This window comes from Carassius auratus, unplaced genomic scaffold, assembly GCF_003368295.1.
Source record: "Carassius auratus strain Wakin unplaced genomic scaffold, ASM336829v1 scaf_tig00215531, whole genome shotgun sequence".
Lineage (NCBI taxonomy): Eukaryota > Metazoa > Chordata > Actinopteri > Cypriniformes > Cyprinidae > Carassius > Carassius auratus.
The window spans coordinates 17,887-28,918 of NW_020528127.1; the positions used below are offsets into that span (position 1 = coordinate 17,887).

General features: G+C 35.7%; 1 long non-coding RNA gene across 1 annotated transcript; it reads right to left on the reverse strand.

Moving 5' to 3' along the window:
• Nucleotides 1-1,270: 1,270 nt before the first annotated feature.
• On the reverse strand, nucleotides 1,271-7,499 carry LOC113094919 (uncharacterized). Its single transcript, XR_003288232.1, has 5 exons — nucleotides 7,201-7,499; nucleotides 3,722-3,750; nucleotides 3,043-3,143; nucleotides 2,361-2,426; nucleotides 1,271-2,138 (listed from the first exon to the last, which is right to left on the reverse strand). It is a non-coding gene; the product is annotated as an uncharacterized LOC113094919 (long non-coding RNA).
• Nucleotides 7,500-11,032: the final 3,533 nt, after the last annotated feature.

Genomic DNA, 11,032 nt, shown 5'->3' on the forward strand with positions numbered 1-11,032 from the left:
TATTCCATGCCTGAAGATACCTTGAAGCCTACATCAGCCGGGGATAAATATGTGGGACCTGAGAGCATCCATGAGTTATGAATGCTCCAACCGCTGCACAGAAATATTAAACTCTATTGGAAACTGTTCAATAATTAAACACATGTACGGAATCTAAGCAATCCCGCTGCAAGGGTGATTACTGCTCGCAATGCACGCATGGAGGAAAACCACTGGTCCTTCAGAACCATCACTGGCTTATTCATTTATAATGCAAATGGCTTTATTCAACTGAATGAACACATAAACAAACAGAGAGAAGAATTCCCTGAGATTTATCGGGACGGGGATCCAAAGTAAATCCGATAAATTTGTGAGATTGGAATTAGACTGCATGAAGAACCTATTATTAGGATCACTGAACAGGGAAGATGAAGAAATCTATAAAGGGGCTGTGTAGTATATTTCATTCATTTTATACTCTGCATGATGATTTCACTTAAGTGTATAGTCATATGTTCTCTATAAAAACACATATTGCTGCATAAGAACTACAACGATTGTCTGGCTCATCAAGCATGTAAATGCACATGCTTGATATAATTATAGTCCATATCTAGCATCTTAGATTTTTTTAAAAAGACAGTGAGTGACATCAAAATTCATGTTTAAGGTTTGACTGTGTATAATTCACACTTAATGTTTGACTGTGATAATTTATTTTGTACAACAAACCATGACACTTTAAGTAATTTTAACAGACCATATGTTATTCAGAAATAAAAAAAACACTATTTCAAAAACCTTTTGAAAACTCTATAGGGAACCCATGGTTCAAAAATGCAATTTCCCCCCAGGTTTTAAGACTACAAACTGAACAGCTCTGTTCACCAATCACACTGGACTCATACTACTTGTTGTACTGAAGAAAAAAAAACAATAATATTGTGTGTGTGTGTATAATATATATATATATTATATATTTATATTATATATTATATATATATATATATATATATATATATATATATATATATATATATATATATTTATATTTATTTATATGTTTTTTATTTGAATATATTTTAAAATGTAATTAATTTCCGTGATTGAAAAGTGTGTAGCTCCAGTTTTCAGTGTCGCATGATCTTTCAAAAAGCATTCTAATGTGATTTGCTGCTCAAGAAACTTCTCTTATTATCATAAATTTTTTGTGGAAAGTGAACAAAAAGTGCATTATTTTTATTTATATATATATATATATATATATTTATTTTTCGTCTTTACAGTCAAATAAAAACCAACCTATTCATTTTATGTAGTCATCATTCTAAGATCCTAACATTATGTGTAAACTTTTGTTTACAATTTGAAACATGCCTACATTTTAAAGGCTGAAAGTGCATGATGTATTTACGTGCATAAATACATGAATATCTACATATATTTATGAGATCACATTGCCGTTGCCATTTTGTAAATGGAGGTCTGATTCACATCATGAATAAAACCCACTTAACTGTGGTGAAATCATTGCTATGCACGGCCTCTTGTGGCTTATTGCTTTAATATGTAGAAACTCATTAGGTGGTCAATAATCTTGTGCAACAAAAAACTCTGGCCACAATAACCTCAGGTCAAAATCCTATTAAAAGACTACTTTGCTATTCCATTCGAACCATTATTCAGTATGCCCCCGAGCTTTACCATTTAAATACTGTAAATTATTACAGATCCTTGTCATATATCATGTCATGGAATTAATTTATCTCAGTGAGCTTACACACAGAACACATTAAGACTCACTCAGTGCATCACAGCTGGTGAACGAACTGCAATTTCAGACCTGGGTGAGCCTGTGATTGGAATGCGTGCTGTCAGTCTGGCTTGAAAGACAATTTTTGGAACAGTCTGCAGATGAAATGTATGCCTCCCTCCTCAGCTGGCATTTCAGAAGTCAGAGGCATGTAATTAATGATGTCACTCATTGGGTATTGCACCTCCGGCATGCTGGGAAACACAGAGTCACAGCTGAATGCAATAGTGGGGCTTTTTCTCGTTGTGTCCAGGCCATCAAGTGTTGTCACCACAGTTAGAAAGAGATATGACCGTAGGTATTTGTCCATGCATGCATGTTATTTCCCTGCAGGGCCGTATTGCTGTGGGTACAAAGAGGAAGGCACACATAAAAATAAGCTACTTGTATGCCCTGTGTACCCCCTCCTTCCATTCTGTTCATGCTGGGCTTCTATATTACACCCACTCAAACAAACTCCCATCCCGCAAGAGCGCGTCCCAGTTTAATGAGGCCGGAGAGCACATATTTACTGAAATGAGAAACTCCCAATGAGAGCAATAACTCTTATGTGTGCAGATATTACCAGTTATATCTTGAGCGCTTGCATTTCCAATGAGCAATCAGGGCTGGATTATGAATTCACAAAAACCTAAGAAAAAAAAATTGTGAGGCTAAAAGTTTGTAAGGAAGGGTAATACAAAAAGTTCTTAAAGTAATACCGTAGTATTTTCACCAACAAAAAATTGTTTTAAGTCAGTTATTTCTATCTTTTGCTGTTGTGTGTCAGTAGGAAATATCAGTTTACATTTCCAAACATAATTTTTCTTGAAGCATTTTGGAGACATTGCCACAGTTCTTCTGGATTGAGTCTGTCTCAGTTTGTTCTGTTTCTTCATGTTATTCCAGACAGACTGAACGATGTTGAGATCAGATCTCTGTGTGGAGCACTGGCTGCTGTCAGACTCCTTGTGCAAAACAAAAATCTCACTGGATTATTACTATTAATGGCAAAAATAATGTTTGGAAATATAAACTGATATTTACTACTGTAACAAGTATATATATATATATATATATATATATATATATATATATATATATATATATATATATATATCAAATCCAACCACAGACCCCTAATTCTTCAAATGCTAATTTCTATATTCCAGTTGTGTATAAATGGTTATTGAAAGATATATGGAGTACATTTTACAGGGAGGCCACTCTCTCTCTCTTGTCATCAACTTCAGCTCTCCAAGTCCTACCGATCAAATCCTGACCCTGTCCACTGCTCTGTTCTTCTTATCGCCTTCAGACAACAAAGAGGAGAAAGGAACTTTGACTCTGGTCAAAAGCGGCTAATTCACTGCAAGACAGAAAAAGACTAAGGGTCATAAAGTCTATATTGGAGGAGTGAAAGAAATGAATATCTTGAAGAGCTAAAGGACAAGATCTAACGATGCAGGCTTAAACAGTTGACTACATGCATGCAATCAGCCGTAATTGATTGCTTTCTAAAATAGCTGAAAGCATAAGTATTTTTGGATGTCCATAAATGGCTGTTAAAGATGGATTATGTGATCAGTGGGTGCAAATCACAGCTATTCTGCATCAGCGCTTTATACAATTTTATAGCAGTGTGAAGTAAACTCTTTCCTCTTTCTCACCAGAGCTGAATTATTCATGCATATAGCTGCATGTTTTAGTTCAAGTACATGAGCTGATGCAGAGGCATGCAGGTTCTTGGCTACATATCAGATCAAATGTGCTACAGATGAACTACAAACATACTGGATTAATATTTAATTTTTTAACATATGCTTCAAAGGGGGAAAAACTGATTAGGTTGGCCGCTTGGAATTTTTTACTTATTTTTTTTTTTTTTTTCTTATCATGGAACACGCAAGGTGATCTGCTTTGCTGTTCCTGTTCCTAGATCAGTACCTGGAGATGATCTCTTGAGACTCAAACTTCTGAAAGGAAGAAAAAAATGGTGAAACTTAATGAAAACTCCGAGGGCAAAGTATTTTTTTATTCACTAAACTGAATATACCTGATTCAGTTTCAAAATGAATGCAGTTTCAAAATAAATAAAGGTGTTTTTTTTTTTTTTTATAGTGAGGACTTTAAGATTTATAAGATCATCTGAAGTAAATAAGGACAAGTGATAAAAAAAATTAAAAACTGCAGGAGACGCTTTGAATCTGTAGCTTTCTACAGTCTAATAATAATAAAGTGGTTAAACAACATTCAAACTGCTATCATTGGCATCTAGATTAATGCAATAAATGACATGAAAAAAAATTACTGAATCTGCATAACCTCAAATGAAGGCTGACACATTTAAAGTAGGAGTCTGCATATGATGAACCATACGTTTAAGCATATCTTCTCATTGAAACCACAATTAAAAATGAAAGAGAAAAGAAACTTATTGACATAATGTAGCTGATTTATTGCAGTGAAAACAAAATGAAGGAATATGTCAATTTCAATAAATCAAACATAAAAATGAAATAAATGACTTAATAGGCATGTTAAACTGTTGATTTAATTAATGTTTTAAAATGTAGTTAAATAATAATAAAAGAATAAATCAATAAACCATTTTTAAATAAATAATGTTTAAAATGTAGATAAGACAATAAAATACTGACAAAAAAAAGTTGCCAGCTGCCTTTCTTTGTCAATCAAGTAAAAAAATAATAATTACATTGGACAGCTTGTTCAGTTCAAGTGCCTCAAAATTGATGCAATGGAAAAGAGAATGAAAAAGTCTCCAAAATGTAAAAAGTTTTCATTTATAGGTGAACTAACAAACTATCAACCCAACTTAGAGACTAATTCATCTCCAATCCATAGTGGAAAACTTATTTTTTTTTTAAATCCAGGTAGAATCACAATTCATTATTTATTTGCCAGTGATAATAACTTTCAGAAACTTTGCCTGGGGTTGTTTAGAACAGCACAAGTCTGAAGCAGCCTCAGCGTCCAAAAATAATTGTCCACAGCTCTGTGATGATGTAGGTTTAATTTAAAATGAACCATGAAACTGAAGACCTGTACATCTTTGTTTTGCTTTCACCACACACAGACACAGAGGAACGTGGAAAGATTACAGACAGCGGTCTGCAGTTGTGTGAATTAATGGCCGTATCTCAGCGGTGTTGCTACTGGCCAGACATTCCTCTGACTTTTGTATTGTTATATCAGTGTCAGCCAGATTAATGGTAGTAATGGAGACCTCTCCCCAAACACTATAATCACAGCCGGAAGCCTGTTTTCTACATCCATCTCACAAGTGATATTTGAACATCCTCACACAAAGTTGAAACCTGATCAATCACTGTTGCTCAATGATTTCTTTGGCAGTCCAGAACACTGGTTCCACAAGCACAGTCATTATCTAGCCTATAGAGTATAATCAACAAAATCATGCCCTGGCAGTTTAGACAGCTTTACTAATGAAGGCAGAGTTCTAGTTTAGTTTGCTGGTGATTTGGCCAGAGGAGAACTGGTTTCTCACAAAGTTTTTCTCCATTTCTGTCACCTATTGGAGTTTGGGTTCCTTTTTGCCTTTTGGTCTGCTTAGTTGGGGTTAAAACGACACTTAATATTCAGCAAATTGAATTTGATGGCATTGACATGATTGGATGAGAACAAAACTTGAACTGAATTGAGCTGAATAATGACACAAATGTTTTCAGTAGAGCTTCTTTATAATTGATTTGAATTTGTTCATAATTAATTTATGACTTTTTCAACACTGACACTGTTATTGAATCAACCTGAATCAACATTGAACCAGTGTTGTTTTTGACAGCCCTTTTAGTTTTAGTCTTATGGACGAAAATGCTTTTTAATTTTAGACACATTTTAGTCACACTTTAGTTTTAGTAAAAAACAAAAAAAGTAGTCTTTAACAAATTAATTTAGGTTAAAAAGTATTGGAAATGGACTTAGGTTTGACAGGTTGTAACGAGTGTTGCAATTCATAAAACAACAGTTAACCTTAAAAGCTTTGCATAATAAACTAGACTTTCTCATTGATGGAGATGCAGTGCTGCACAAGCTGTACTTCATGGTCGCATTGGGGCAGAAACCTTTTATCCACATATTTCAAGTTCCACATATTTTTTCATGAATTGATGCTCTTCTAAAATTTCTGCACATTGCCTATTTTCACCAGTAATCACAGTTATAAAGGAATGGTTTAAAGTTTAAGCAGCAAAAAACTTTGAGCTACTACAACATTACACACAGATAAAGTGGTAACAGTGGAATCACTGTTTTACTCCAAAAAAGCCAGAAATAAAAACATTCTTACTTTGGCAATTGTGGCTTTATTTGAGAAATTGCTAAAGTGCAATGAACAACGTGCCCAAATATAAGCTATTGAGGAACACATACTTGTGATCTACAACTTGTGCTTCAACTTGTCTGCCAGTGCAACAACAAGATGCATATTATTTGTAAACACAAACACCATACAACCCTGTCTAATAAAAGTGACACAAACATTCAGATATGCAAAAACATGTATGGTCAAAAAAGAGAGTTATCAAAGCCCTCACCCCGCAGCAAATATCACAATTTTATGTTTATATATGAATGTCAAGAGCTAAGAAGTGTATGTATTTATATAGACTACACTACACACAAATAATATACAATTAAATTATGCTCATTTTAAATGTATTGTGTAGGCTAGATATAAAAATATAGGCTTTTAATAATCTTTCAGTGCGAAAAACAATGTTAATATGAAACACTTCAAAACAGAGTGCACAAAGCGCGTATGCACATCGCGGGTGCAGAATGATGTGCTCAAAGCAACATGGAATCACAGTGTGCTGCGCTGCTCAAGTGCGCATTTAAAAGTACGTGCAACCACACCCCAGGTGCAGCCCCCACCTTGATCTGCAGGCTGCAGCCGGGTGCTTCTCCAAAACAGGCAGAAATGACATGCATTTTGAATGTCAGACTTATAATAATTTTCGTTCCATCTCGTCAACAAAAACTCGAAAAGTCTCGTCATGTTTTAGTCACATTAGAGCCATTTTTAGCTAGTCATCGTCACGTTATCATCATAAAAAAAGGTGCGTCAACTAAATCATTTCGTTATCGTCATCGTTGACAAAAACAACATTGCATTGAAGTGACTCGAGCTGAATAATGACACTACTCTCATCAGCTGAGCCACTTATCTCGGAATTGAACTTGTTTTATAATTGACATTTACTTTTATTGAACTTAACTGAATCAACACTGAACTGAAAAGAAGCTGCTTAGAGCTGATTTACTGCATAATTTGGACTTGTTTTATATTCTTTTAAGTTTACTTTGATTCTGTTACAAATAGCAGTGATCAAAATAGTGGTTTACAACAGCTAGTGCAGAAAAACAACAGTGCCGTAATATACCTCCAAAGTTTGAGTGGACAGCCCTGACCCGCTCTCTCAGCATAATATAAAGACCTGCGGTTTCAACTCCGTAAGGACTGATGAGAAAATGAGACTCTTGGTGTGACAGAAATGCATCAATCACAAGTAGTATAGCCTTCAACATTCGGCGGAGAGGAAAAACTGCACCTAGACATACACACAGTGCTCACACACACACAAACACACACACAGAGGGAAAGAAAAACTAATCTGAAAACAGAAAGCTGAAAAGCAACATTCATTTGTCCAATTTTATTTTTAAAGCTTGTGATGCCCAGTTCCCAAATCCTGAAGCTGAGATACAAAGTGAATCCCAAAGTGATATATTTATTGAATCAAAGATTTATTGAACCATATTTAAATTTATCAAATGGTGATTTTTGACTTTCAGTTCAACAAGCTGCCTCTGCACAAATACATATTCTGGCTCTCGGCAGCATAATTGGTTTTCAGATTGCAGTCAACCATCGTATCATGTGGAACATTGAAGAATACGACTGAAAGATCCTAGTTAGATGCTTTCTAAGTATATGGGGCTTTTACTGTGCAACTGAGACCTTGAGAATTCATCCATGAATGTGTGAGCGTCTGCTAGGGCATAATTATTGATCTAACAAGATAAGAAAAGCTCAGTACAAAACGAGTGCTTACACAGGTTTGCATCTCAATGAATGTTTCACCTCGAGTTGAGAGCGTGTCATTCAGCAGGAAAGGCTGATCTGCTCACCTAGGTTTCTCAGTAATTACTCATATTGTGCAAATGCAAATTTGTGCACTGAATATATTATTTAAATAAGTCAAATTACAAAGCTTCTATTTTGCTTCATTGTCACTGTCTGAAATTCTCTGATTTCTCCATATGTGGCACTGGCTTTTTTAGGTTAAATGAGAGAATCAGTTTTAAAGTCTATGATAAATAGGGCTTCTAGACAATGCACTGCTCAAGTTCAGTTTAATTTGATGGTGATCGTTTGTGGACTGCATTCATCAAGCCATTCCGTAGATTTTTAATGGGGTTGAAGTATGGGCTCTGACTATAGGACATGCAAGGACATTCCCCTTTTTATCCTTCAACCACTGTGCGCTCAGTTTTTCTGTGTGCTTTGAGTCATTGTTATGTTGGAGGGTAAACCTTCTTTCCACTGACAACGTTCTGGCAGACGGCAGCAGATTTTCCTCAAGAACTCCCTGCTGCAGAGGAACAGGCCCATAACAGGATATGACCACCTCCATGGTTTTACTGTAGGAATGCTGTTATTTGAATGCTGAGCTGTATTGGATTTACACCAAACATATCATTTTGAGTTCAATTTGATCAATAATTCAATTTTAGTCTCGTCTGCCTCAATCTTCAAGGTTTGATCACTCTGTCATAAATGTTTGCAACTGCTTCAGAGTTGCTGTAGGCCTCTTGGTCGCCTCTTTAACCAGTTTCCTCCGGCTCTTTCGTCCAGTTTGGAGTGACGTCCTGATCCAGGGAGGGTCTGTGTGGTACCAAATACCCTTCCACTTCTTCCACTAGACTTCACAGTGCTTCTAGGCATTAATAAAGCCTTTGAAATGTGTTCACAGTTGAAAGTCAAATGTCTTTGTGTGCCATTGTGAATGTGATTAGCTACACCCAATTGAGTTTAATTTTTTAAAGGGGGTGATTCTTTTCTACACCCACCGTTCATACGGGACACGTCCCAGCCAGGATTTTAATAATGCCTGAAATATCCAGGTTTTGGCTATTTGCACTATGCAGGTTGATTGTTGTGTAGCATTCATGAGAGCTATAAAGATCAGAGCAGACAGCTCCTTATGCTTTCGAATCGATTTCACGTGTTTGTTGTGGCACACTTTGATTTCTTATGGATTTGTTGAATGAACAAACACGTGCGCATATTTGCATCACTTTGATCGTTCCCTCTAGATCTCTCCTTCTCAGACGCAGCCCCATGATTGGTTGATTATGTACAATACCTGCATGTTATTGGTCAAACTGCTCTGGATGTTTTAGGCAATATTAAAATCCTGGCCGGGACGAGTCCCATTTGAATGGCGCACCCTAATAATGGGTGAGAGAAATTCTACAGAAACAGACTCCATACAGGCCTGGTTGCAATCCTGCTCTTAGGCATGTGCATGTGTGAGTGTGTATTTCCTGTTGCTGTGCTAATGAAAGCTCATTGACACCCTGATCACAGACAGTGCAGCTACTGGGGCACATCACTAATTAACACCGACATAATCCATGTCCCGCTCTGACCTTTCCAGGCCATCCAAGGTTTGTGCTGCTGGCACCAAAATTGATGTCAATTATTTCAGATTTCATGTATTTTCACCATGAAGAAGTATATTGTCTGAAATGACTGATGATTATGTTTTCACTAAATGTGATTAAGAGGACAAAAGGTAGGTGTGCTTTGAATGGACTCTTCCTGATTAGTATTTCCTTTGACGGGCACATTTTGACATGATTACATTTCATCTTATAAGGTAATTTATCCATAGCTTTGGATATTGGACCATATTTCAGGAAATGCTAGAAATTGCTTCTGTTATCTAAGCAAGCCCTTCATGATCAATGAGAAAAGAGTCTAGTGAACTTTAAAGGGCTTCTTTATTGAGTATATAGTGACCCCAAATAGCACTTAGATACTTAAGCCACACATCAAAATGTCTGAATTCTATTGCGTTATATAAGAAAATATCAAACAAAAAGGCATCTGCAAAAATAAAAGATGCAAGAACTTTTCTCAGACCTTTTCAAATAATGCATGAGCCATTTTGTGTTTTCAAGTGTCCAAATGTTTTTTGGGGGCACAAGCAATGCATAACGTGCTTGGAATAACAGACAAGAACAACTTTTGGGAGAAAAGCTCAGGCAATGGTGCAAAAGAAAGCACAAAAACAACAAAGAACAACAACAACCAAAAACTCTTTTGCTGTCAGATATCAGCGCTGCCTGGTGTCTATTCTATGCATTGTTCAATAGGTGATAACATCAAACTGATCTGTTTAAATAGGTCATGTTTAAATGCAAAAACATCTCTAAGCGTGACTCTCACAGAATGTAATGAGCAATTTCAGGAAAGCCTCAATGTGCACATTACAGTTCAGGATGGTAAATATTACTCAAAACTACCATTAACCCTAAAGGACTAACCGAAGCATAATTACAACTTTAAGATATTAAATGAAATTTTTTTTTTTCTAAATACAGGTGAAGCAATATATAGCTACATCTTATACTCAAATTTGTATTATAATATTTATTACTTGAATAATTATTGATTATATTAATTACTTGCTGGCAAGGATATTCAAGAAAGTTAAAGCATTTGTAATTCATTACTTTGTGTGTTACTATTTTTGCAAACTTTAAAAACCCAGCATTGCAATTGTCTGCAATGTTTTTGAAACAACTCCCACCAAAACAAAATAATGATAAACATAATTTTAAAACAAGTGGCTACCTAAAGACAAGAAACACATCTTCAGTATAAATACTTGGGTCTCTGGGGGTTAAACTTGAGTTGATCCTATACAACTCCTTCACAAAGCCTCATTTTACCTTAAAGTTATGGAACAACTGTCATTGTCCCCCGAAGCACCATAGTTCTGAATCTCATAACCATGGATCACATCAAACTGCTGAGGAAATGAAAAGATGCGTCAGTTTAGAGAATTTATGATAATTTCATATTTGATTTATTTCAGGTTTTATAGTTAGCACATTTGGTGGCTAATATCCACAATCTTTTCTCATTGAGTCATTTCTGCGTCCGTTATTGTAGCACAAGGCTCTAGGCCTACTTTAAACTAA